The 22,625-nt window shown below is 42.5% G+C and overlaps 1 pseudogene; it reads left to right on the top strand.

The window, feature by feature from the left end:
- The first annotated feature begins 17,753 nt into the window (after positions 1-17,753).
- On the top strand, positions 17,754-20,790 carry LOC125281432 (immunoglobulin heavy variable 3-23-like; annotated as a pseudogene).
- Positions 20,791-22,625: the final 1,835 nt, after the last annotated feature.

Below are 22,625 nucleotides of genomic sequence, written 5' to 3'. Positions count from 1 at the left end.
GACACTGGGGCAGCACCAGCCATGATCTAGCAGCTGTGGAAGAGAGTGCACTATTGAGCCCACAGCCAGTAGCAATTGTAAGGTCACAAAGCACAGGGTAGATCATGGCTCCCCAAGAACGTTGTAGTGGGCATGAATAGCACAGTCTGGAGTTTGGTACCCACAGAAGTGGAGATGGTTTGACTTGGAGGGTTTGTTGAACAAAGGGGCCAGATATTGAGGTTCTGGGTCAGAGATTCCCTCAAGGCCATATTTGCTTGGACCTTCTACAGAGAAGCAGTAAGCTGCCAAGGGGAAAAAAACCCACACAGAAAGCGAGCTCACATTAAGCCCGTCCTCCTGACAAGGGGTGGGGCAACTCCACCCAGGCAAAGACACCTGAGAAGCCAAGCAGCAGGCCCCTTCCCTGGAAGACAGACTAGAAGAACAGGTGAATGACAAGCTTATTTCCCACAGGACTGTAAAACTCCAGCACCAGGGGAAAATAATATATGGAGCTTCAGGTGCTCCCTCACAACTCACTTATACTTCAGGTAAAATTTTACATTTCTCTTTGTTTCTTTCTCTTTCTTTTATTTTACCCTGTGCCCATTTCAAATACATTCTTATTTCCCAATGTAGGTTTTTAAGTCGCTTTTTGACTTTTTTTCCACATCTACATTTTATAAATTTATGCCCCATACTAGCCCGTTTTTTACTCTATTCAATTTTATCTTGATATATATAAGTTCTGATTTCTTTAGAATTTGGGGATATATTGTCTTCTTTTTTTAATAATATTTTTTTATTATATTATGTTAGTCACCATACAGTACATCCCAAGTTTTTGATGTAAAGATCCATGGGATATACTGTCTTCTAACATACAGACCAAAAATCACTCAGGAACAGACAGATTGAGGCAAAATGTCGGAGGTATAGGGGACCCCATTTAAACAGGTCCCCTGAATTTAGTTGAATATCTATCAAACCATTTGGAACATCCATGAAATCAACCTGAGATGTAGGAATATATATGTGGATCTCAACAAGCCAAAATGTGACCGTGTTTTGCAAGGTGTCTATTATACCAACTCATATTTTCTAGGTGCTTTTTAACATGTATTTTTACACACCTACATTTTTTATGGATATATGTTTATTTTAGTTTTTCACTCTATTCAGTTTTACCCTTGTATATGTGCAAGTTTTACTTTCCTGGTGGTTTTGGGATACAGTGTCCTCTAAAACACAGAAAAAAATCCACCAATTCACCCAGGAACAACTGAAACATGCTCTTTTGTCCTCAGTGAGAGATTATAGCCCTTCTTTACCTCCCTCTATATTTTATTTTCTATTCTACTTTATACAATATTTTTAATTTTTTTAATTTTTTAAGTTTTATTCTTGTGATTCATTTTGGCTTTTTTATTTTTTTTTTCAGTGGTGGCATCTGACCACTCCGGATTCTGCTAGGGTACATCTTGCTTGGATCATCGTTGATATGTTCAACTCAGTCCACTTGTTCAACCATCCACCGACAGAATGACAAGGAGGAGGAAATCCCAATAAGGAAAAGAGCCAGAAACAAGATCTTCTACCACAGAACTAACAGATTTCGATATAAGCAAATGTCAGGCACGGACATCAGGATAGCGATCATGAAGTCAATTGCTAGGCATTAAAAAAGAATTACTGACAATAAGGGCAGAAAGGAGATATGATCAGGCTGAACTTAAAATGCTATAAATGAAATGCTGTCTAAACTGGATACTCTAACAGCCATGGCAAATGAAGCAGAAGAACAAACTAGTGACTGGGAGGATGAGCTGATAGTAAGGAAGGAAACTGAAGAAGATAGGGATAGGCAGCTATTGCCACATGAGATTACCTAGAGAGATCAATGATGCAATGAGAGTCTCCAAAGTCAGAAAAATTGGGATCCTGGAGGGAGTAGAGAGAGAGAGGACTAGAAGGTATATTTGAGCAAATCATAGCTGAGAACATCCCTAATCTGGAGAAGGAAATATGCATTCGAGTACAAGAAGCAGAGAGGAGCCCTCCCCAAATCAATAAAAATAGATCAACACTCTGACATGCAATTGAGAGGCTTAAAACCTTAGACCAAGGAAGCTATCCTTATAGCAGGTAGGGGGATGAGATTTCTTATGTACAGAGGGAGGAACATCAGAATAACATCAGACCTCTCCACAGAGACCTGGCAAGACATAAAGTGCTCGCAGAACATATTCATGGTATGAAATGAGGAGAACATGAAGCCAAGAATACTTTACCCAGCAAGTCTGTCATTCAGAATGGATGAAGAAATAAAGAGATTTCAGGATGGACGGAAACTGAAAAAATATGTGACCAAAGCCAGCCCCACAAGAAATATTACAGGGGATTCTGAAAACGAAAGAAACCCGAAGAGTCACATAGACCAGGGGTGCCTGGGTGGCACAGCAGTTAAGCGTCTGCCTTCGGCTCAGGGTGTGATCCTGGCATTATGGGATCGAGCCCCACATCAGGCTCTTCTGCTATGAGCCTGCTTTTTCCTCTCCCACTCCCCCTGCTTGTGTTCCCTCTCTCGCTGGCTGTCTCTATCTCTGCCGAATAAATAAAAAATCTTTAAAAAAAAAAAAAAAGGAGTCACATAGACCAGAAAGAAACAGAAAACCTACAGAAACAGGGACGTTCAGGAATACAATGGGTGTAAATTCATATCTTTCAAAAGTTACTCTCAACGTGAACGGGCTGAATATTCCCATCAAGATACACAGGGTATCAGATTGAGTAAAAAAGCAAGACCCATCCATATGCTGTCTACAAGAGACTCACCTTGAGCCTATACCTTCAGACTGAAGGTAAGGGGATGGAGAACCATTTGCCATACCTACCAAAATCAAAAGAAAGGTGGGGTACCAATTCTTCTATCAGACAAATTAGATTTTAAACCGAAGACTGTACTAAGAGATATAGAGGGACACTGTATCATACTTAAAGGGTCTATCCAACTACAGAACTCTTAAGAAAGAAATTGAGGATAGACTGGTGATGGGTAGTAAGGAGGGCACGTATTGCATGGTGCACTGGGTGTTATACGCAACTAATGAATCATCGAACTTGACATCAGAAACCAGGGATGTACTGTATGGTGACTAACATAATAAAAAAACATTAAAATAAAAAAAGAAAAAAATTTTAAAAAAACCAACCTATAAAAAAAAAGAAAGAAATTGAGGAAGACTCAGTAATGGAAAGTATTCCATGCTCATAGATTGGAATAATAAACATCGTCAAAATCTTTATGCTGCCCAGAGCAATTTACACTTTCAAAGCAATCCGTATCAAAATACCATCACATTTTTCAAAGAGCTGGAACAAACAAACCTAAATTTTGTACAGATCATGAAAAGAACCCCAAATGGCCAAGGGAGTATCGAAAAAGAAAACCAAAGCTGGGGGCATCACAATGCCTCACTTCAATCTACATGACAAAGCTGTGATCCTCATGACACCATGGAATTGGGAAAAAAAACAGACACACAGACCCCTGGAAAAGAATAGAGACCCCAGAAATGGATCCTCAACTCTATGGTCAAGTAATCATTGACAAAGCAGGAAAGGACATCCAATTAAAAAGGATAGTGTCTTCTATAAATGCTGCTTGGAATGCTGGACAACCACAGGCAGAAGGATGCAACTGGACCATTCAGTACACCATACACAAAGATAAACTCAAAATGGATGAAAACCTAAATGTGAAACAGGAATCCATTAACATCCGGGAGGAGAACAGAGTCAGTAACCTGTTAGACATTGGTCATAGCAACTTCTTTCAAAACATGTCTGTAAAGTTAAAGAAAACAAAAGTAAAAATGAACTATTGGGACTTCATCAACATAAAAAGCTTTTGCACAGCAAAGGAAATACCCAACAAAACTAAGAGACAATCCACGGAATGGGAGAAGATATTTGCATATAACATTTCAGATTAAGGGCTGATAGCCAAGATCTACATCTATGAAACTCAACACCCCCCAAAAAATAATCCAGTCAAGAAATGGGCAGAAGACATGAACAGAAACTTCTCCAAAGAAGACATATAAATGGATAACGGACACATGAAAAAAACGCTCCACATCACTAGCCATCAGGGAATTACAAAACAAAACCACAATAAGATATCACCTTGCACCAGTCAGAATGGCCAAAATTAACAAGACAAGAAACAACAAATGTTGGCGAGGCTGTGAAGAAAGGGGAACCCTCTTACGCTGTTGCTGGGGATGCAAGCTGGTACAGCCACAGTGGAAAACGGTATGGAGGTTCCTCAAGATGTAAAGAATAGAGCTACTCTATGAACCAGCAATTGCCCTACTGGGTATTTATCCCAAAGATACAGATGTACTGAAAAGAAGGGGCACATGAACTCCAATGTTCATAGCAGCAATGTCCAAAATAGCCAAAATGTGGAAGGAGCCCAGAAGTCCTGCAACACATGAACGGATAATGAAGATGTGGTTCATTTATACAATGGAATGTTACTCAGCCATCAGAAAGGTTTAATACTTACCATCCACATCGATGTGGATAGAAATGGAGGGTGTTACACTAAGTGAATAAGTCAGTCAGAGAAAGACAATGACCATATGGTTTCACTCATATGCTGAATATAAGAAACAGGTCAGAGGATCATAAGAGATAGGAGAGAAAGGTGAATGGGAAGAAATCAGAGAGGGAGACAATCCTAAAGAGACTCTTAACTCTGGGACACCAACTGAGGTTTAGAGAAGGGAGGGTTTGGGAGGATGGGGAAACCGGGTGGTGGGTATTAGGGAGAGCACGTGTTGTGATGAGCACTGGGTGTTACACGTAACTAATGACTCGTTGAACACTGCATCAAAAACTAATGATGTATCATAAGCTGGCTAATTGAACATATTAATTAAAAAGTCCATGTTTCTTTGTTGATCTTCTGGTTAGATGATCTGACCATTGCTGTGAATGGGGTGCTAAACACACCTACTATTTTTCTACTATTATCCATGTGTTTCTATATATTGTTATTAATTGGTTTATATACTTGACTGATCCCATGTTAGGGCATAAATATCTACAATTGATAGATCTTCTTGTAGGATAGACACATTTACTATGATAGAGTGCCCTCCTACATCTCTTATCACTTTCTTTGGATTAAAATATCTTTGTCTGATATAAGAAGGGCTACCACAGTTTTCTTTTGATGTCCACTGGCAGGATCAATGATTCTGCTTCCCCTCATTTCCAATGTGAAGGTGGCTTTGGTTCTGAAATTAGTCTCTTGTAAGCAGGAAATGATGGGGCTTGTCGCCTAAGATCTGGAACATGACGGGGATGTCCACACTCACCAACTGTTCTTCAATATAGTAGTGGAAGTCTAGCCACAGCAATGACACAATGAAAGAAATAAAAGGCATCCAAAATGGGAAAGAAGAAGTCAAACTTTCATGTTTCATAGAAGATTTAATACTCTATGTAGAAATGCCAAAAATGTCTGGCAAAACAAAATATGCTACAACTGACATTGCAATTCAGCAAAGGGCAGGATATAAAATCATCGAACAGAAGTCAACTGCATTTCCATACACTAACAATGAGGCAGAAGAAGGGAAAATCAAGCAATTGATCTCCTTGGCAATTGCGCCAAAAAGTAAGATACCTAGGAATAAACCTAAACAGAGAGTAAAGGATCTGTACCCTAGAAAAGACAGAATCCTAGGGAAATAAATTGAAAAAGACACAAAGAAATTAGAAAAACATTCCAGTTTTTTTCATCTTGAGCAAAACAGAAAAGAATATCCTATTAAATTAGATAGTCTCCTCAATAAATGGTGTTGGGAAAGTTCGACAGCAACATGCAGAAGAATGAAACTGGAACATTCTCTTACACCATACAAAAAATAAACTCTAAAGAGAAGAAAAACCTTAATGAGAGGCAAGAATTTATCAAAATCCTAGAGAATACCATGGGCAGCAAGCTCTTTGACCTCAGCCACAGCAACTTCTTGGTAGACAGGTCTCCAAAGACAGAGAAACAAAAGCAAAAATGAACTATTGGGACTTCATCAAGATAAAAAGCTCATATGCAAATGAAATGATCAACAAGCTAAAAGGCAACCTACAGAGTGGGAGAAGCTCTTTGCAAATGTCTTATCAGATAAAGGATTAGTGTCAAATGCATAAAGAACTTATCAAACTCAACACCCTAAAAAAGCCCAAATAATCAAGAAATGAGCAGAAGACAGGAGTAGACATTTCTCCAAAGAAGATACACAAATGGCTAACAGACATATGAAAACCTGCTCAACATAACTTGGCATCAGGGAAATACAAATCAAAACGACACTGAGATACCACCTCACATCATTCAGAATGGCTAGAGTTATCAAGTCAAGAAAGAACATTTGTTGGCAAGGATGCAGAGAAAGGGTACACCTCTTGCACTGTTGGTGAGAACGAAAGCTGGTGCAGCCACTCTGGAAAACGGTAAGAAGTTTCCGCCAGATGTTAAGAATGGAGCTACCCCACAACCCAGCAATTGCACTACTAGGTATTTACCTCAAAGATAGAGATGTAGTGAAAAGAAGGGACACATGCACCCCAATGTTCATAGCAGCAATGTCCACAATAGCCAAACTGTGGAAGGACCCCAATTGTCCATTGACAGATGAATGGATAAAGAAGACGTGCTTTATATATACAATGGAATATTACTCAGCCATCAGGAAGAATGAATACCTACCATTTATATCGACGTGGATGGATCTGGAGGAGATAATGTTAAGTGACATAAGTCAAGCAGAGAAACACAATTATCAAATGGTTTCACTCATAAGTACAATATAGGGAATAGTGCAGAAGAAAATAGGGGAAGGGAAGAGAAAGTGAACAGGAAGAAATCAGGATTGGAGAGAAACCATGAGAGGCTCTGGACTCCAGGAAACAAATTATGGGTTGCAGAGGAGAGTGGGGTGGAGGGATGGAGTAACTGGGTGATGAGCATTAAGGAGGGTACATGATCTAATGAGCACTGGGTATTATACGCAACTGATGAATCATTGAGCGCTACGTCAGAACTAATGATGTACTATATGTCAGCTAATTGAACTTAATTTGAAAAGGACTAATCGAAATCTACAAAGAACTTATTGAACTCAACACCCAAAAATCAATTAATTCAATCAAGAACTGGTAAGAACACATGAACAAACATTTCTCCAGAGAAGACATACAAATAGCCAAAACACATGAAAAAATGCTCCACATCATTCAGCCTCAGGGAAATACAAATCAAAACCACAATGTGCTATGACTTCACACAGGTCAGAATGGTTAAAATGGACAAGTTAGGAAACAACAAATGTTGGCGAGGATGCGGAGAAAGGGGAACCCTCTTGCACTGCTCGTGGGAATGCAAACTGGTGCGGGCACTCTGAAACAAATGTCTATGCACATCCCAGAGCTAAGGACACCTGGGAAGTGAGATACTCAGGTCACCAGGTAGTGTGAGCAGCAAGCCCTGGAGGACAGGAGGAAACTGGTTACTTGGTGCCCTCAGGACCCTCTGGCCACAGGTCCCACCCCCAGATGCAGGTGCAGAGAGAGCCTGGGAAGTGAGGGGTTTCCTGTAGGGCTCTGCAGTTTCTGTTCCTGTGAACAAATCCATGTTCGTGGGCCCTCTGTTTTCCTACTCTGAGTCTCACTTTCCCCTATAACCTCACACTCTGGGGAAATGGTTCAGGCACCCCTGAGCCTAAATCATTTCAATACTTGCAAGATGCAAAATATCACTACTGATCTTATTTTAGCTCCTCTCCATTCAAAGATGTGATCCTGTCTAGGTAATGGTTTCGGTTTCAAGGTATATTCCATGAGCTATCATAAGGGGAGATCTGCTCCACAGGCTTAGACAAAACTACAGAACCACCAATATCTACAAGGAGACAAATCCTACCCTCTGTGGAAGCTGTAGTTATTCAAAAAACCTAACACAGAAACCCTTACTTGCCATATGTCAGTGTTGACACCAAAATATTCCTTCACTATGGAAATATGGTTTTGAAAATATTGGCAATTATGGATATTTCATCCTATGGGTTCCTAATGATACGATTCCTTTCTGGTGTCTTTTTTAGGAAATGTAAAATTATCTAAGTATCCATCCATCATCTGTCCATTCTCTAGTCATCTGATCTCTATTAAAAATCTATTCATTTAATTCAGCATTTATCCTATTGACACAAGCCTTTCAGGGCAATAGACATAAACTCTTCAATCTCTTCTTACACCTCTAATGGTTAGATCCTAATTTTCTCCAGGTCATTCACTGCATTTCCTTCAAGCTGATATTTGAGTGTCATTAACTCCATGCCTGAGTTAGTGATGATCTCTGTGTTGTGTCAGAGAAAAGTTACCCTCTTTTCTCTAAAGCTAGTTCCTCCACCCAGAGTTACAGGCCCCTGTGTGAGGTGGATTTCTCAGAAGGGAGGCACCCTCCAAGCACTGTACCTGCAGATCACAGAGTGGGGGCCTTGTGTTGGTATCCTTGGTGCACTTGAGGACGTAGATGCCACTTCCAGGCTTTGCAGATGTCCTGGCAGACAAAGCCCATCTGCAGTGACCATCAGGATCAAAGGTCTCCAGATGTGATTCTGCTGTGCAGGTAGTTGTTCATATGGGGTCAAGTAGCTCAGGAAAAACTAAAAGATATATGATCTTGGGACCCAGTACCCTTTACTCATCATTGTATTTACACCAGAGTGGGCATCAATACATAATTTTGTATGCAATTATATCTGGGACGACTGTTGATATTGAGTGTATGTAAGGACTAGATTTGGAAAGCTGTAGCTGCAAAATGTGGATTCAATTAATTATCTTTTGGAAAAATAGTTTAAATAAATTGTAACCCACTCATTTGTTCAAAATTGAATCTTATGTTCAGGGACGTAATGCCATCTATTGGTCTACTTCCAACACAGCTCATAGACCAAGTGCTCTCCCAACACAGACCAACATGTCTTGTGAGTTCAACAAAGAGATGCCCACAGGTAGCCCTGGAAGGTCCAGCGGAGCCTGACTCTGTTCCTGTCCACATATAAGGACAGGTTCCATCCCACACATGCAAATCGCTCCTCAACATCCAGGGTAACAAGCAGGAAGAGCTCACACCTCTCTCTTCAGACAGGGTGAGGTGTCTGGGAAAGGCGGAGCTGTGGTCTGGAGGAATTTGACTTTCTAGGGCCTTCTGTGTGTCTGGTGACAGTTCCCCAATGTGATAGTCTGAGCCATCACAAATGGGGATGTAGCAATGGTTGTGAATGTCATGATTGATAGGGCCGGAGTCTATTGTCCCCCAGTGTCCTGTCCCAGGTGTTGCTGCAGGGATCAGACCCAGGACTGGTGAGGGGCTCGCAGACAATGCACCACACCAGCACCATCTATGGACTCTCCACCTCATACAGAAATTTCTGGTGGAGTTGAATCCACCAACCCCAGGGGCCTGGCTGCAATGAATTGGTTCATAAATCATACATACAGCATATACGAGAGCCCATCCAAGAAAAGCCAATGTCCATGTCCAGAGTCACATCCAAGAACCAGTTCCTCAGCTGACCAATCTCAGGGCTACCAAGGTCCTGGCCGTGTATTACAGTGTAGAGACATGGTGAGGGAATGTCAGTCTGAGCACAGGCACCAAACCTCTCTGCAGGGACACAGGAGGGGTTGGTCTGCAGGGGATCTCAGGTCACCAGGGGGCACTCAGGACACCAGGGGGCGCTCAGGCCCGCCAAATACAGGGTAGGCCTTGTTACAGGTGGACTCTCTCTCTTTGCCCATGACATGATACTTTATGTGAGAATACCAAAAGACTACACCTCCCAGTTATAATAACTCACAGCAAATCAGCAATGTGGCAGGATACAAAATCAATCCTCAGAACTCACTTGAATTTCTATACACTAAGAATGAGACTGAAAATAAAGAGAAATTAAGAACTCTATCCTATTGACACTTGCATCAAAAACCATTAGATACAGAAGAATGAACCTACCAAAGAGGGAAAGGTTCTATACTCTAGAAACTACAAAACACATATGGAAGAAACAGAGGAACACTAAAAATGGGGAAACATCCCACACTCATGGATTGGGGGGGGGAACATTGTCAAAACGTCTATGCTGCCCAGAACAATCTACATTTTCAATGCCATCCTTATCAAAATAACAGTGACATTCTTCACAGTGCTGGAACAAACAATCCTAAAATTTTTATGGAACCAGAAAGACCTCAAATTGCAAAGGGAATGTTGAAAAAGAAGAACAAAGCTGGGGGCATCACATTGCCTGGCTTCAAGCTACAACACAAAGCTGTGCTCATTAAGAGGGCCATACTATTGTCACAAAAACGGAAGTATAGTTCAATGGAACAGAAGAGAGACTCAGAAATGGACCCTCAACTCTATGGTCAAATGAACTTCAACAAAGCAGGAAAGAACATCCAATGAGAAAGAAAAAGTCTCCTCAATAAATGCTGCTGGGAAAACTGGACAGCCACATGCAGAAGAATGAACCTAGACCATTCTCTTACATGACGCCCAAAGATAAACTCAACATGGATGAAAACATAAATGTGAGAGAGGAATCCATCAAAATCCTAGAGGAAAGTATACACAGTAAACCACTGACATTGGCCGCAGCAACTTGTCTGAAGGGAAACAAAAGCAAAAAGGAACTTTTGGGACTTCATCAAAATAAAAAGCTTCTACACAGCAAAGGAAACAGGCAACAACATGAAGAGGTAGCTCAGGGAATGGGAGAAAATATTTGCAAGTGACATTTTGGAAAAGGGCTGATATCCAAAATCTACAAAGAACTTATCAAACTCAACAACGAAAAAACAAGTAATCTGGTCAAGAAATGGGCAGAAGACATGAACAGACACTTCTCCAAGGAAGACGTACACATGGCTAACAGACACAGGAAAAAATGTTCAACATCACTAGCCGTCGGAGAAATACAAATCAAAACCTCAATGAGATACCACCTTACACCAGTTAGAATGGCCAAAATTAACAAGACAGGAAACAACAAGTGTTGGCGAGTTCCTGGAGAAAGTGGAACCCTCTTACACTGTTGGTGGGAAAGCAAGTGGGTGTAGACACTCTGGAAAATGGTATGGAGGTTTCAAAATATTAAAAGAGAACTACCCACAACCCAGTGATTAAACTACCAGGTATTTACCCTAAAGAACAGAGGTAGTAAAAAGAGGGGCACATGCACCCCAATGTTCATAGCAGCAATGTCCACAATAGCCAAACTGTGGAAGGAACCAAGATGTCCTTCCCAACAGATGAATGGATAAAGAAGATGTGGTTCATACATACAATGGAATTTTACTCATCCATCGGAAATGATGAATACCCACCATTTGCGTCAACAATGGATGGACCAGGAGGGGATTATGCAAAGTGAAATAAGTCAAGCAGAGAAAGATGGTTATCATATGGTTTCACTCATATGTGGTACATAAGAAATAGCACAGAGGACCATATGGGAAAGGAGGAAAATCTGAATGGGAAGACATCAGAGAGAGAGACAAACCATGAGAGACTCTGGAGTTTGGGAAACAAACTGAGGTTTACAAAAGGGAGGTAGGGTGGGAGGGTGGAGTGACTGGGTGATGTAAATTAAGGAGGGCACGTGTTGGGATGGGCACTGAGTGTTATATGCAACTAATGAATCATTGAACTCTACAGCAAAATCTTATGGTGTACTATATGCTGTGAAACCGAACAAAATGAAAAATCACAAAAAATAAAAAAAATAATAAAGTGTATGTTGGATATCGGGTACAGGGACGTCATGAAGCCAGAGCTAGAGAAGAGTGGCCCCAATGCTGGGTGTTACTGTGTGGACCCCATGCTCACAGCATCTATTTTACTTGACTCCATCCAGAGGTAGAGGGACCCCCACCAAGCTTGGTACAGTTGGTGAATCAGATGATATGACACACACATAGTAAGGGAATAAAAAATGTGGATCACCTACATAATTGAGGTGTCTGTTGATCTCAGTGAATGCCACACAGCATATCAGAAATGCTTTAATAAACCCAGGAAAGGACATGAAATCAGGGATTTTCTTGTGGGTCAGTGCTGGAAAATCCTGAGGGATCAGGAACATGAAAGGCACAGAAACTAGGATTTCTTATGAGATTTCCTATGTGTGGTGCAGGAGAAGACGGAGGAAGGGGGCTTCTGGTGTCAGTAATGAATTGTCAGAAGATAAAGTCGTATGCCTAGTTCCATGCAAGTATTAAAATAAGTGCAAAGGAAGATAACTGATAAAATACGTGAAGACAACCTGAGTCCCTAGAAATTGAGAATGATAATATATAAGCAGATAATAATAATAATAATAATAATAATAATAATAATAATGAAGCTATTAGAAGTGGACTGAGGTCTCACCCGGGATCTACAGTGGAAGCTGTCCATTCCCCAAGGCCACCAGCTGGTTCTGAAGTTTCTGTGTTCACCATGTGCACAGAGAGACCAGAGCGTCTACTGGATCCATGAGAAAACTCACTTTGAGGAGCTAGAGGGGAGGGGCTTTTCATCTGCAGGGAATCACTCATTGATCCTTCAGTTGTTGACTTCAGCTCAATGTGTGTGACCTCAAGCATCCTCATAAAGAAATCTAACGACAATGAGATGGGATGAGGAGTTGGGCCTTAGGGACGCACTTAGGTCAGGAGGGTGCAGCCTCATGATGGGATGAGTGCCCTTATACACCAGGACTGAGAAAGCTCCCTGCCCCCTGACCACATGTGAGGTGACAGGGAAAAGACAGACTAGGTTGTGGGTGGCCTTCACACACCAGATCTGCCTGCACCTGACCTGGGGCTTCCCAGACTCCAGTACTGTGAGAAATGAGTGCCTGTTGTTGAAAACCACCCAGTTTGTGTACAGTGTTACACAGCTGGAACAGACTAAGACATTAGTGACACATGAAATGCCAGGCATTTCCTCTGGCATTTCCAGAAGATGTGGCTGTGATGACCAAGAGGATTTGAGGCTTACCATCTCCTTACAGACTTGTTATACTGACTGCCGTGAGATGTGCAGCTCAGTCACTGGATATAATGTTGGTAACACCGAGTCTTCAACCTGAAACCCACCTGCATTTATGACTCTCCCTCTGGTCATGAGGATAGGTTCACCTTGCCAGTTTCATTACTGGAAAACCTCAAGGCACCTACATTACTTGTTTACCCTCCATCTTCTTATATCTATGCAATCCTTTACTAATGCGTTTTGCACGAAATATGCAACAATGGTGGTGATAAAATCTAACAGCTCTGCCATCATAATACACAGTTTACACATGTACACACCTGGTAGTGAGAAAAGAGTAAAATGGAGAGAATGGGACAAGAAACAGACACATAACTACAGAAAACATACTGACGGTTATTAGAGGGATCAAAGGTAGGGGATGAAAAACACATCAGATGGGGATGAAAGAGGGCAATTGCTGAGATGAGCACCAGGTGTTGCATGGAAGTACTGAATCACTAGATACGATATATAATATCATACTTGGTGGTAACTAACTGGCATTAAAATCAACATTTTTAAACAAGGGCTTAGAACACCAAGTCCCTTTCTTGCCTCAGCTCAGGAGACAGCTGCCAAGGCTATTCTCATCCCAGTCAATGTTGACATTTACTCTCTGGGGAGGTCTCTGAACTGTAGGATACCAGGCACATATCCCCAGCCCTAGTCCTTAGACCCTAACCCTAACTGCTATATCTAACCATAACCTAACACTAACAGTAACCTTAATGATTACATTATGAGGGACTGAGTAAATAAATGAATAAATAAACATGAATTCCCATGTGTGAAATTGAGTTCCAAGAATATTTACATTAAAAGAAAACACCCCGAGGTGGATAAACGCCCACATCGATGCAAAGGTACTCCCCACACCTACTTCAGGTTAGTTGTTGCTGAGGAGACCATATAAATAATACTGAACTCCACACCTTCAAGTCCAGGCTAGGAAGCAACATGATTGAAATACCAGAAGCTGGATATGATCCCAATCCTAAACAACTGCTTAAAAAAGTAAAATTCTCCTGAGTTCATTGTCTGCAATGCTGCGAATAATTAAATTGGTGATTTTTGCTATAGCAACATGGATGTGTTCTCAAGAATTGATGTGGAGCAAAATAAGCCTTAAAAATGATAGCACATATGATACAACTAACATTTATACATTCTAGAAAAGTAAACATAGTCTACGGTAACTTGAGAAAAATCAGAAGTTATGTGGGAACAGGGTGGAAAAGAGAAGACAGGAAGGAGGAATTCTAGGAGATACAGGAAGATGTAAGAGGAATCTATTTTCTCACGTGATAATGTTGAGTCTAACATCAGTGATGACCATATCACGCACTCTGCACGTGTGCAGTGCATCCTGTGTCAAGTACACACATCACAGCCGTTACCGATTCTCACAGAGATGACTCAGGAGCCACGCAGACATAGTGACATGTTAGTGACTTGAAAGTACACCTGCACAAACCCCGATTCTCTCTGTACTTCAGGTAAAGTCCGGAAACAATCATCCTGTCCCCATCACAGGACGAGTTCCACATTCGTCATCAGCCTGCCCACTCTGTCCTGCAGGTGGATCAGGGAGGCAGCAGGTCCTGTGGGTGGAGCACAGGTCCACGTCCTGGGGCTCATTCTCACCCCAGAGCTGCTCTTGGACACCTCACAATCCCTCTGCACTTCTGGGAATAGGTTCATATCTCTTTATGCAGTAACACGACACCTAGGCCCCAAGATTTGTGTGAATATGTAAAAACTAAGCAGCACACCGAGCCCAAGTGTGTATTCTGCAAAGTCATATAATCAAAAATCCGAGTTTCCCAAATGTCAGTAGCACCAAATCAAAGGCATTCACATCTGATCTGGTCAGTGCCCTGTCAACATAGATCCCAAGCTGGCTAAAGAGTCACAGGACATGAAAATAGGGCCCTCCCTCCACTGATTGAACCAGCCCAGCCCCGACCCCAGCAATGGGAGAGAAGCTCCAGCCCCAGGATCCCCATGTGTTCCCATTCAGTGATCAGGAGAGAACACAGAAAACTCACCATTGACTTTGTGCTTGGCTGAGTTTTCCTGGACAGTATTTAAAAGGTAATTTATGGTGAACAAGAGACACTGAGCATGTGAGTGAATATGAGTGGGAGAAGCAGTGGATGTGACACAGTTTCCTGACCAGGATTTCTTGTGTTTGCAGCTGTCCAGTGTGACGTGCAGCTGGTGGAGTCCGGGGGAGATCTGGTGAAAGCTGGGGGTCCCTAAGACCATCCTATGCAGCCCCTGGATTCACCTTCAGTAGTTCCTGGATAAATTGGGTCTGCAAGACTCCAGGGAAGGGGCTGCAGTGAGTCGCTTCTATTAGCTATGATGGAATTAGCACAAACTGGGGAACCTGGGGACATGAATGTGTAAGTGTCTCCAGAGGCAGGAGGACAGGAATGTTCCAGATCAAGCATGTCAGAGGGAAGAGTGAGGGAATTCTTTCTCCCTCTGCATCTCATTCTCTTCAGAACCTTAATGAATTCGATGATGCCCACTTACACAGAGACCATGGGTGCGAATACCAATCTCCTCTGGAAACAGCATTACAGGCACCCACAGAAACAATGTTGACTCTGGGCAGCCATGGCCCAGTCACGCTGGCACAGGGTTAACCACCACAAATGAACCTTTGGTAAACCTGGGCATCCATATGCATCTCTGTAAATCACACTCATTCTGAATATAAAGAAAGAACACGGTCATAACTTCACCTTCTATGATACACATACCCTGCATGTAACCAAGAACACAAAATCCCTTTACCAAAGTAAAGAAAAACATTGATAATCATATATTACTAGTAGGGGTCTTCAACAATCCACTCCAAGCAATGGACAGATCATCTAAGCAGAAGACCAACAAAGAAACAAGAGCTTTGAATGACACATTGGACCAGATGGACCTCACACACATATACACAGCATTCCATCCTAACACAGCAGAATACTCATTGTTCGTGAGTGCTCACGGACTTTATTCCAGAATAGATCACATCCGGGTCACAAATCAGGTCTCAACAGATACCAAGAGATGCGGATCATTCCCTGCATATTTTCAGACCACGAGGCTTTGAAACTGGAAATCACTGTGAAATCATTCACAAGAGGAAATTTGGAAGTGAAAGAGCACCCTACTAAATAATGAAGGGATGAAAAAGGACATTAAAGAAGAATTTTAAAAATCATGGAAACTAAGGAAAAGGAAGCACACCTGTTCAAGACCTTTAGGAAACAACAAAGGTGGTCCTCAGGAAGAAGTACACTGCAATACAAACCTCTCTCAAAAATTTATAAAAACCTCAAATCCACAAGCAAACTTTACACCTAAAGGAGCTGGAAAGGAACAGCATATAAAGCCAAAACAAAGCAGAAGTAGAGAAATAATAAAGATTCGAGCAGAAATCAATAAATAGAAACCAGAAGAACAGTAAAGCAGATCACTGAAACTGCTACATTCTCTGAGCTCCATATCTACAACTGCAGGGTGAGAAGCAAATTCTGTGTAATATCAGAAACTGGGAAAAATTCTTATCCAGACCAACCACTTAAAAAATAAAATTCTGCTACGTTCACTCTTAGGAAAGCTGCCAAACATTAAAATACATGATTCTTGCTACAGACAGCAACATGGTTGAATTCTCAACGATTTATGCAGAGAAAAAGAAAGTTCTACAAATGAAATTACATACACTATGATTGCACATTTATAAACTATTCTAAATTAAAACTAGTTTAAGTAACATGAGTAATACCCAAATTATTGGGGACAGGGAGAAAAAGAGAAGAAGGAGGAGTAATTCCAGGGAAAACAGAGGAAATCTGAGGGAGAATTGGTTTGCTGACTCTGGATAATGCTGATTGTGACTCCAGTGTTTATCATATGACACATTCTGCATGTGTGCAGTGCATCCTGTGTCCAGTACACTCATCAAAGTAATAAACACAGAGATGACTCAGGAGGAACATATAGGTATTGACATGTTAGAAAATACACCTGACGAACCCTGATTTTCTCCTTACTTTAAGTAACTCTAGAGCAGGTAAAATCATCCTGTCCCCACTACACTAGGGGTTCAACATATCTCACGACACTGCCCACTCTGTCCTCAGTGTTTCAGGGGCAGTAGGTCCTCCTTGGATACTGGGGCTCACTCTAAACCTGTATGTGTTCCTGGACACCTCACAAACCCTCTAAAATTCTGGGTGTGGGTTTACAATTCATTATGGGACAACATGACACCTATCCTGCAGGACTTGTGTGAGTATGTAAAAACGAAGTCCCACAAGGAGGCTATGTACATGTATGTGAAACTTATAAAATGAAAAGTCGTATTAAAGAAAAAGTGGTCAGTACCACCAAAACAAAGGCAGTCACATTTGCTCTGGTTACTGGTCTCCATGGCAGCACAGATACCAAGCTGAATATATAGTCAGAGGTCATGCAAATAGGGCCCTCCCTCTGCTGATTAAAACAGCCCAACCCTGACTCTGCAGCTGGGAGAGGAGCCCCAGACCCAGGGTTTCCAGGTGTTCCAATCAATATCAGGACAGAACACAGAGAGCTCACCATGGAGTCTGTGCTCAGCTGGGTTTTCCTTGTTGCTCTTTTAAAAGGTAACTCATGCTGAACAAGAGACATGGAGTGTGTGAGTGGATCTGAGGGATACAAACGGGGTGTGTGACAGTTTCCTGACCAGGATGTCTTTTGTCTGCAGGTGTCCAGTGTGAGGTGCAGCTGGTGGAGTCTGGGGGAGACATGGTGAAGCCTGGGGGGGTCCCTGACACTCTCCTGTGTAGCCTCTGGATTCAGCTTCAGTAGCTATGGCATGAGCTGGGTCCGCCAGGCTCCAGGGAAGGGGCTGCAGTCGGTCGCAAGTATTAGCAATAGTGGTGGTAGCACATACTACGCAGACTCCGTGAAGGGCCGATTCACCATCTCCAGAGACAATGGCAAGAACACGCTGTACCTGCAGATGAACAGCCTGAGAGCCGAGGACACGGCCGTGTATTATTGTGCGAGTGACACAGTGAGGGGACATCAGTGTGAGCCCAGACACAAACCTCACTGTAGAAGGGGATCTGGACCAGCAGGGGGTACACACTAGTCACCAGTTCTGTCCTTAAGCCCCAGGAGCAGCTGCAGATGGAGGTTGTGGGCAGGTTTCCTGTCAGGGTCTGGGGCTTCCTCTCCATAGAGCAGATTCCCCCAGGGACCCTCTCTGCACATATGATCCTGTGCTTACCTCTTCACTCTCTGACTTGGGAAATTTTTCAACTAGTAAAGCAGATATAGTAAAAACCACAAAATACAGAGTAATTTACATTGTTTATTCTTGTCCCTAAATACGAATGTATTGGTATTGGCTATTTTGGACAATTCTGCTATGAACATTGCGGTGCATATGGCCCTTCTCTTCACTAAGTCTATGTCTTTGGAGTAAATACCCTGTAGTGCAATTTCTGGCTCATAGGGTAGCTCAATTTTTAACTTTTTAAGGGACCTCCACACTGTTTCCCAAAGTGGCTGTACCAACTTCCTTTCCTACCAACAATGTATTAAAAAATATATAAATAATTAAATTAATTAAAAAATAAAAGAAACTATAAAAAAATACTGACGTACTATAATTGGCTAACTGAACAGAAGTTTAAAAAATTTGCAGGAGGGAGGACTAGGGGACCCCTTTTTCAGCCGGTCCCCTGAGTCGAGCTGGATAGGTACCAGACCAGCTTAAACAACCATGGAAGCAGCCTGAGACACAGGAAGATACATCTGGATCTCTACAAATGAACATCTCCAGCGCTGAGTATTGAGGTACGAAGCGGAGAGCCGTGAAACCACGCACAGATATCGGAAGATAAACAGAAGGGGGAGGGAGCCGCCGCGTTCAGGTGCCGGGAAGCGGTGGCCACCTGCATGGGGTAGCGGGTGGACTCGCGGACTGCACCCGCGAGAGAACAGACTTAGAATGGTGAGCTGGGAGTGCGCGCCACCAGGCATTTCGCGGAACTCCGGAATCCCGGTGTGCTCATTGGATCCAGACTGAGAACGGGAGCTCCCAGAAAGTGCGCGGGGCGGCTGGTGGGCCACCTGCACGGGGGAGCAGGCAGACTCGCGGAGGGCACCCGCAAAACAGCAGACTAAGACCCTGAGCCGGGAGCGCACGCCACCAGGGTTCTCACGGAACTCTGGAATCCCGGTGTGCTCACCGGAAATAGAGTGAGACCCGGAGATCCGGGAGTGCACGGGGGCGGCTGGCGGCGTTAGAAACACAAAGGACAGAGACGTGCAGACCCTGGAAGTGAGGGCAGGGACACCGGGTGTGGGGCGCACATCCCGGGACGCTGCAGGGTTGAGCAGCACCAACAGTAACGGAGTTAAAGTGGCCAGAACATCAGTGGAGAATGGGCCACGATCCCCCTGTACTGTGACAGAGGCTGAAATTCGGCCGCTGTTGCTCTGACTCTCAGAAGAGTCACAGCAGACCACCAGGGAAAACCGCCAGAGAACAAAAGCCTGGAAGTACCAGCTCACAGCATGCCCATCCCCATCCCCATCCCCCCTCACAGAAGACATGGAGACTTTACCCAAACAGGGTTGCCTGAGTATCGACACGGCAGGCCCCTCCCCCAGAACACAGAAGGCAGGCTGATAAATCAAGAAGCCCACAACCCGGGGCGCCTGGGTGGCGCAGTTATTGAGCGCCTGTCTTCGGCTTAGGGCGTGATCCTGGCATTCCTGAAAGGAGACTCTCTTCGGGCTCCTCCGCTGGGAGCCTGCTCCTTCCTCTCCCACTCCCCTGCTTGTGTTCCCTCTTTCGCTGGTTGGCTGCCACATAAATAAATAAACAAAATCTTTAAAGAAGAAGCCCACATCCCTAAGATCCCTATAAAACAAGGGGCACGGCCTGGGACCCAGTCAATAATGTGGGCTCTGGACAACCCCGCAACCTCTCCTCATCAGAATGACAAGAAGGAGAAGCCCCCCCCCAGCAAAGAAAAGACAGTGAGTCTGTGGCCTCTGCCACAGAAATAATGGATATGGATGTAACCAAAGTATCAGAAATGGAATTCAGAGTAACGATGGTCAAAATGATGAGTAGAATTGAAAAAACTATTAACAAAAAGGTTAATGAGAATATAGAATCCCTAAGGACAGAAATGAGAGCGAATCTGACAGAAATTAAAAATTCTAGGAGCCAAATGCAGGCAAAACTAGAGGCTCTGACGGCCAGGGTCACAGAAGCAGAGGAACGTATTAGTGAACTGGAGGATGGGTTAATAGACGAAAAAACGAAAATAGAAGCTGGTCTTAAAAAAATCCACGCCCATGAATGTAGGTTATGGGACATTACTGAACTCGATGAAACGATCCACTGTTAGAATCATCGGCATCCCCGAGGGGGTGGAGAAAAACATAGGTCTAGAAGAGATATTTGAACAAATTGTAGCTGAAAACATCCCTAATCTAGTGAGGGAAACAAACATTCGTGTCCAAGAGGCAGAGAGGACCCCTCCCAAGCTCAACCACAACAAACCTACGCCACGTCACGTCATAGTGCATTTCGCAAATATTAGATCCAAGGATACAGTATTGAAAGCGGCCAGGGCAAAGAAATTTCTCACGTACCAAGGCAAAGGCATCAGAATTACGTCAGACCTGTCTACACAGACCTGGAATTAGAGAAAGGGTTGGGGGGGTTTTTAAAGCTCTTTCAGAGAAAAACATGCAGCCAAGGATCCTTTATCCAGAAGGCTGTCATTCAGAATTGATGGAGAAATAAAGACATTTCAGAATTGCCAGTCATTAACCAATTTGGTAACCATAAAACCAGCCCTACAGGAGATATTAAGGGGGGTTCTATAAAGGTAAAAAGGCCCCAAGAGTGATACAGAACAGAAAGTCACAACCAATAAAAACAAAGACTTTACTGGCAACATGGCATCATTAAAATCATATCTCTCAGTACTCAGTCCTAATGTGAATGGTTTGAACCTTCCCATAAAATGCCACAGGGTTGCAGATTGGATAAAAAGACATGACCCATCCATTTGCTGTCTACAAGAGACTCATTTTGAACCCAAAGATGCATTCAGACTGAGAGTAAGGGGATGGAGTACCATCTTTCATGCAAATGGACCTCAAAAGAAAGCTGGGGTAGCAATTCTCATATCAGATAAATTGGATTTTAAGCTACAGACTATAGTTAGAGATGCAGAAGGGCACTATATTATTCTTAAAGGAAGTATTCAACAAGTGGATATGACAATTATAAATATATATGCCCCCAACAGGGGAGCAGCAAGATACACAAGCCAACTCTTAACCAGAATAAAGAGACATATAAATAAAAATACATTAATAGTAGGGGACCTCAACACTCCACTCTCAGAAATAGACAGAAGACCCTCGCAAAAACTAAGCAAAGAATCAAAGGCTTTGAATGCCATACTCAACGAGTTGGACCTCATAGATATATATAGAACACTACACCCCAGAAACAAAGAATACTCATTCTATTCTAATGCCCATGGAACATTCTCAAGAATAGACCATGTTCTGGGACACAATACAGGTCTCAACTGATACCAAAAGATTGAAATTATCCCCTGCATATTCTCAGACCACAACGCTCTGAAATTGGAACTCAACCACAAGGAAAAATTTGGAAGACACTCAAACACTTGGAGACTAAGAACCATCCTGTTCAGGAATGACTCGATAAACCAGGAAATCAAAAATCAAATTAAACAATTTATGGAGACCAATGAGAATGAAAATACAACAGTCCAAAACCTATGGGATACTGTAAAGGCAGTCCTAAGGGGGAAATACATAGCCATCCAAGCCTCACTCAAAAGAATAGAAAAATCTAAAATGCAGTTTTTATATTCTCACCTCAAGAAGCTGGAACAGCAACAGAGGGACAGGCCTAATCCACGCACGAGGAAGCAGTTGACCAAAATTAGAGCTGAAATCAATCAAGCAGATACGAGAAGTACAGTAGAACAGATCAACAGGACTAGAAGCTGGTTCTTTGAGAGAATCAATAAAATTGACAGACCACTGGCAAGACTTATCCAAAAGAAAAGAGAAAGGACCCAGATTATTAAAATTATGAATGAAAAAGGAGAGGTCACGACCAACACCATTGAAATTGGAAGGATTATTAGAAATTTTTATCAACAGTTATATACCAATAAACCTAGCAATCTGGAAGTGATGGAATCCTTCCTGGAAACCTATAAACTACCAAGATTGAACCCGGAAGAAATTGATTTCTTAAACAGGCCAATTAATTATGAAGAAATTGAGTCAGTGATAAACAACCGTCCAAATAACAAAACTCCAGGCCCGGACAGTTTTCCTGGGGAATTCTACCAAACATTCAAAGAAGAAATAATACCTATTCTCCTAAAGCTATTTCAAAAAATAGAAA

This window comes from Ursus arctos, unplaced genomic scaffold (genome assembly GCF_023065955.2).
Source record: "Ursus arctos isolate Adak ecotype North America unplaced genomic scaffold, UrsArc2.0 scaffold_42, whole genome shotgun sequence".
Classification (NCBI taxonomy): Eukaryota; Metazoa; Chordata; class Mammalia; order Carnivora; family Ursidae; genus Ursus; species Ursus arctos.
This window is presented reverse-complemented; position numbering and strand designations above follow the sequence as displayed.